General features: G+C 38.1%; 1 protein-coding gene across 33 annotated transcripts in view; it reads right to left on the reverse strand.

The window, feature by feature from the left end:
- Nucleotides 1-5,556, reverse strand: part of LOC127453397 (MAP kinase-activating death domain protein-like) — a 105,278-nt gene extending 99,722 nt beyond the window's left edge. For 4 of the 33 annotated variants that reach the window (XM_051719962.1, XM_051719733.1, XM_051719850.1 and 1 more), the window contains exon 1: nt 5,287-5,546. The gene's annotated coding sequence lies outside the window, so the exon portion shown is untranslated. Of the gene's footprint in view, nt 1-5,286 lie in introns of all 33 variants that reach the window. The other 29 variants (XM_051719970.1, XM_051719908.1, XM_051719840.1 and 26 more) reach the window with 17 other exon arrangements.
- Between the last annotated feature and the right edge of the window lie 821 nt (nt 5,557-6,377).

The raw sequence follows: 6,377 nt of genomic DNA on the forward strand, positions 1-6,377 counted from the left end.
TCAAGAACCATCTAGTAATTACTCAGATTTAAGTCTCACAAGCCTTAAAGGAATAGTTCACCCAAAAATGATAATTCTATCATCTTTTACTCACCCTTATGTCTCCTCAAACTCATATGACTTTCTTTTTCCGCAGAACACAAACAAAGATATTTGAATGGGGATATGATGTGAATACTGTATATCCATACAACGCAGGTGAAAGGTGACCAAACTTTTAAGCTCCATGTAACAAGGTAAAAGGGAAAGGAGGCGGCGAGAACCGGCTTCACAACATAAATAATCATTTAATGATTAACTTAAACAAAAAGACAAACATAAACACATACAGGGCAGCTGCCTGTAATTCTCTCTCTGTCGCACTGCCGTCTCCAGTCGCCTTTATCCCTCTCGGACTTGAACAGCCTAATTAGGGGCCGGGTGTGCGGAATCACGGCCCGGCCCCGCCCTCCGCCCTGCCACACTCCAATAAGAACATAACAGCAGCATAAAAGTAATCCATAAGATTTAAGTGGTTTAATTCAATGTCTTCTGAAGCAATCCAATCAGTTTTGGGTGAAAACAGACCAACATGTAATTCCTTTCACTGTACATCTTGCCATTGCAGCCTAGAGGCATGATCATGATTTCAAGCCCAATTACACTTCCTAGCACCAAGGAGACAGCTGATGTTAAAATTTCTACTAAAATATGAGTTACATTGGACCGAATCGACCCTTCGCTAAGCCCAGCCCTAAAAGCGTTTCTAACTTATCTTAGCAAGCATTTGCTGTGCACCATTTCTCTGACAAGCATTGCTTTTGCTTTTTTCTAATGAGAGTCTACGAGAGTAATGTGTGTTCGAGTAGTTTTAAGCAGAATATTACGAAATTATCCCAAAAAAATTAAAAATATTTGTTGCTGGGTCACTTGTAATAATGACACAATGTACGTGTTTTTTTTTTCTCTCTTATTGTAAAATCTTTAAATAAATCTCGAGAAGAGCATGCTATGGATTAAACTGTGTCAGCCCTCTTTCCCAAATGAACATGTATAACATCAGCAAGGACACCTACAGTGGTGGCCAAAAATATTGGCACCCTTGGTAAATATGAGCAAATTTATTATTATTAAATAAATATTTTTCTCCAAATCATGTTGGCCACAATTATTGGCACCCCTAGAAATATATATGAAGTATATTCCCATTCATATTTTACATGTTTTAGTGCATCTGGGTGACTAGGCACATGAAATTGTTCAGCCATGACTTCCTGTTTCACAAGGGTATAAATATGAGGTAACACACAGGCCAAATTCCCTTAAATCACAGCAGGTTAGACTAAAGAATATAGTTCTGATATGCGGCAAAAGGTTGTTGAGCTTTACAAAATGGGAAGTGGCTATAAGAAAATAGCTAAAGCATTGAAAATGCCCATTTCCACCATCAGGGCAATAACTAAAAAGTTCCAATCAACTGGAGATCTTAAGAATCGGCCTGGAAAAGGATGTGTGCCTATATTGTCTCCACGCACAGTGAGGAGGATGGTTCAAGTGGCCAAAGAATCTCCAAGGATCACAGCTGGAGAATTGCAGAAATTAGTTGGGTCTTGGGGTCAGAAAGTCTCAAATAAAATAGCAGACATCACCTACGTCACCACAAGTTGTTTGGGAGGGTTTCAAGAAAAAAGCCTCTGCTCTCATCCAACAACAAACTCAAGCTTCTTCAGTTTGCCAGACACTACTGGAACTTAAAATGCGACCAGGTTCTATGGTCAGATGAAACAAAAACAAAAAAAAGAGGTTTTTGGCAGCAAACACCAGAGATGGGTTTGGCGTACACAGAGATGAAGTACTAAATGTCCACGGTTAAATGTGGTGCTGGGTCTTTAATGTTGTGGGGCTGTTCTTCTGCCAGAGGTCCTGGACATCTTGTTTGGATACATGGCATCATGGACTCTATCAAATACCAACAGATACTGGCTGCCTCTGCCAGAAAGCTTACAATGGGCCCTGTTGGATCTTCCAGCAGGACAATGATCCAAAACAAACATCAAAATCAACACAAAAATGGTTCACTGACCACAAAATCAAGGTTCTGCCATGGCCATCCCAGTCCCCTGACCTTAACCCCATAGAAAATATGTGGGGTGAACTGAAGAGGAGAGTCCACCAACATGGACCTCTAAATTTGAAGGATCTGGAGAGATTCTGTATGGAGGAATGGTCTCAGATCTCTTGCCAGGTGTTCTCCAACCTCATTAGGCATTATAAGAGAAGACTCAGAGCTGTTATCTTGGCAAAGGGAGGTTGCACAAAGTACTGAATAAAAGGGTGCCAAAAATTATGGCCAACACATTTTGGAGAAAAAAAACGTGTATTTAATAATGAGATATTTCCCCTGTTTCAATTGTTTTACTTCAATTAAAGGTTAGATTTTTGTTATTTTTTTGAATGAAAGATCAAAAGCGGATTGCAGATGCACAATGCAGATTTTTTTTTTTTTACAGCATTCTTTGCTCATATTTACCAAGGGTGCCAATATTTTTGGCCACCACTGTACATTTGCTCCTGGATAAATTAAAGCTAATAACTTAACATCACAGCATAGCGAGTGTGTTATGAGACGTTATAAACAGTTCTGTTCACTTACATTAATGTTATCAGGTGTGTAATCACAATCAAATGACGCTTTTCTCTATTCAAGTGACTGTGATAATTGTTTGACTCAATTCTGATTCACAGTCTCCACAGTTTTCAATCAAATTACTGTGTAATTTAACTACTTCTTTTACAAAAACATCAGATAAATATGCTTTAAAATGTCACTCTTCATTCCAGCACACATAAGAATATTATCAATTCCGTTTATGAGAATATTTAACCAAAAATGTCGTCATTCACAGTCAAAGTGTCATTCACACAGCACCACTGGGAGCTCACACTGAGTTGGAGGATGAGCCAGCAGGTCCAATTTAATAATGACCCCAACATAATAACCATCAGGGTAATCACAACCAAACACATAGCAACGTAGCAGCTAGTTTTAACATTGCAGTTACTCATTCTAGAACGCATACAAGAAAGAGCAGCTAAATTAAACAGAACCTGATAAGTAGGCAAATGCATTTCCTTGAAGATCAAATCTAGATGCAAACATGTATGAAAATCTACCATCATAAGAAAGTGACTTAAAATCAGAAAGGCAGACAAAATTAAATGAAACCCTAAATTACAGATGAGTGTTTATATCGCACAGTCACTCATCAGCAGCAAGATATGCAAACTACATAATGTGAACATGAGATCTCCACTGACAGGAGCAACAGATTCACTCATTCACAGAAACAGATTCCATTCAGTCATAATCAACATTAAAGCGCTCAAATATTCACAGGTGACAAATTCAAGGACTAATTGCTACAAGATACTTTTACTACTTGCATTCCTGCTGCCCCTTTAACCCTTAAATGCATTCGGTTCTTTAGAGATCCGGCACTTATATCGATCATAGTGTCATCTATATCTATCTACAGATAGTGTCAAATTTACAAGATATTTTTAAGACAATTAGAAAATAATAAAATATAATTTTATAAATGTTAATGTTTTATTTTTCATATATCAAAGAGATAATGCAACAAATCAGGACAAATCTAGAACAAGATTAATTACTTTCATAATGAAATTTCATTAAACGCAACTGGCTTTCAAACACATTTTGAGATACACGTAAGTATTTTCTCAGGCACTTACTGAGTCTAAACAGATGTACAATTTACATAATTTCAACAGTACACCCAAATGACAATAGTTATATCATACTGTTCATGTGCTGTACTTGCTATAGTTTACTTCCACATTGTTACTTTATCAAATAGCAATGTCAAATGTAAATCAAGTCAATCACTGAAACAGCTGCGCCACCTTGAGTAACAATTAGCATGTATAATATGTATACACACAAATAATACTGATAATTCACCACCGACACAGAAAATCAATGTGATACAGTATTTATTTGTATGAATATAGTACACATATCCTGTGATAGTAAACTTATATAGATATAAATTAATAATAAAAATATAATTTTATATTTGTAAAAATAAATATAAATAAATGAAAGACACTATTACGTACCTAGGGTCTCTAATGACCCTATAAACCTTTGGTACTAAAATTATTATATTTTTTGCATTTTTCACATTTTTTGTGTTACATTATTTATATGAGATAGATTGAGGAATACTAAAGAGGTGTGGGCACAACTCCAAAAAAATGGATGAGGTACAGGTGGTGAAATGAGGTCCCGGGTCACTAAAGAGGGTCTCTTAAGGGTTAATACAACCCTTAATCTAGATCTGCTCCTGTACAGAATTTTGAAACATCTTATTTGGCAGTCCCTTTACCTTTCGCCATTAACCATACAAATCAAAGTCACATACAATTCACTTATATACCTGAAGTAGTGTCCATAAAACATTTATAATATTACTTGCCCAATCTAACTGCTTCATCCATGAATAATTTAATAAAGAGGTTAATGTGTAAACAGGGACAGGAAACAGGCTATAGCACTGACAGAGGCAAAGAGCAGTCTCACATTTCACCCAGGAGAAAAGCAACATCATCCAACAGCAAGTCATCTTACACTTGAGACCCAAAGCATCCTAGCTATTCCACTGTCTTATTTAATCAGAACCAAGCAAAAAAAAAAAAAAGCTTAACTTCTCATGTGTAATCAATTCCCTGCAAGTAGCCAAGCTTATAATATGATGACATGATTGAGAATACTACATCCTGCATCGTAACAGCTATGAAGAGTCAGCCTGTGTCCTTGTGACCTCTGGAGAACAAACAGACGGGCATCTCTCTGTCACACAAGGTTTACACATCGGATCATACTGAAAACTACTGTTATGGACTGATGTTTATAACATTCAGCTTGTACTTAATGTACTGAGGACATAAATTAACGATGACAAGTCTTCGAAAGCCTTGACATTTAAGAGTCCTTGTAATCGAGGTGATGTTATGAGCAGTGATCCAATGTAACAGATTTATAAAGTGAATAATAATGACCATCAGCATCAATAAACACAGCTAGCAGCAGCTAACAGGATCATCCAGCCGCACTGAGCTAGCTGTCAAAGCTGCTTACACAACCAGCTGAGTACATTTCCAAACAGTTATAAAGAAACACCTTCATCCATCTGGTGACCGCACCACTGGTCCAAAGCAAACCATCATATAAATCCCATGACATTAAGATTAGATGATAGTACCGATAGAGATAATACTGACCTCCAAGCGCTAACGCCGCTGCTACTCGCTTTAGCCGTTTCTCTGGCCCTGCTGCTGCGAAATGCCTTCTCAACACACATTCATCCTTGCAAACGATGCTGAACGCAATATTTGATGGCGAATGACGCGACTATCGCATATCCGTGTCTTTGCGGTAGCTGGTAAGTCAGTGATGCGATAGAGATGACGATCGTGTCTGTAGCGCATCTCTCTCTCTCTCTCTCTCTCTCTCTCTCTCTCTCTCTCTCTCTCTCTCTCTCTCTCTCTCTCTCTCTCTCTCTCTCTCTCTCTCTCTCTCTCTCTCTCTCTCTCTCTCTCTCTCCGGGCTCAGCGTGTGAATTGCGTTGGTTGGGTGGCAGGTACTGTCGGATAATAACTGTAGCCTATGAGAAACAACGGTGGCTTCCTCTAGGGGGCCTTTATCGGCCTGCCAAACTGAATTGGGTCGCATACAAATTTCGAGACTTTTTTTGTTTGTTTTTGTTTTGTTTTGTTTTTTGCATTTTTAGGTGACATCTGCACACGAAAAACTCAAAAAATGTGTACCAGACATAAAATCATGTTTAAAATTCCTGTAATCGCAAACGACTGTGATTGGTCCATCCATTCCATCGCTAAGAAAAGTAACTTGTATCATGTGACCACTCGCTTGTTAACTTTCGCTTCAGCAGTGGATTGAACGTAAACGACTTGCACTAGGAAAGATTTATATAGTTTATAGTTACTAATATGATAAAACAAGATAATATAATATGCGCTGCCGACCGACAACGTCACAGAAAGGTGAGCGTCCCCACCTATTTCTTGCTAACTGTCGTTCTACCGCGCTTTAATTCTATTGTTCCGCCAGAGATTCTATTATTTAGATGAGATAACAACCTCCGCGCTTTTAACATTGGAGAGGGCGTAACGGTCATCTAGCCTGTTACGACAGTAAGGCACCGTTTGCGGGTACCATACAAATAAATGGGGAGAGCCGTAAACTGATACCTACCTGTCGTAATCATTTCCGTGTATTCTCTTACAAAACAGCAATTTTATCGTAGTAAACTCCACACATAGTTCACTCCAAAGGATTATTTAGTTTATTT

This window comes from Myxocyprinus asiaticus, chromosome 2 (assembly GCF_019703515.2).
Source record: "Myxocyprinus asiaticus isolate MX2 ecotype Aquarium Trade chromosome 2, UBuf_Myxa_2, whole genome shotgun sequence".
NCBI classification, from domain to species: domain Eukaryota; kingdom Metazoa; phylum Chordata; class Actinopteri; order Cypriniformes; family Catostomidae; genus Myxocyprinus; species Myxocyprinus asiaticus.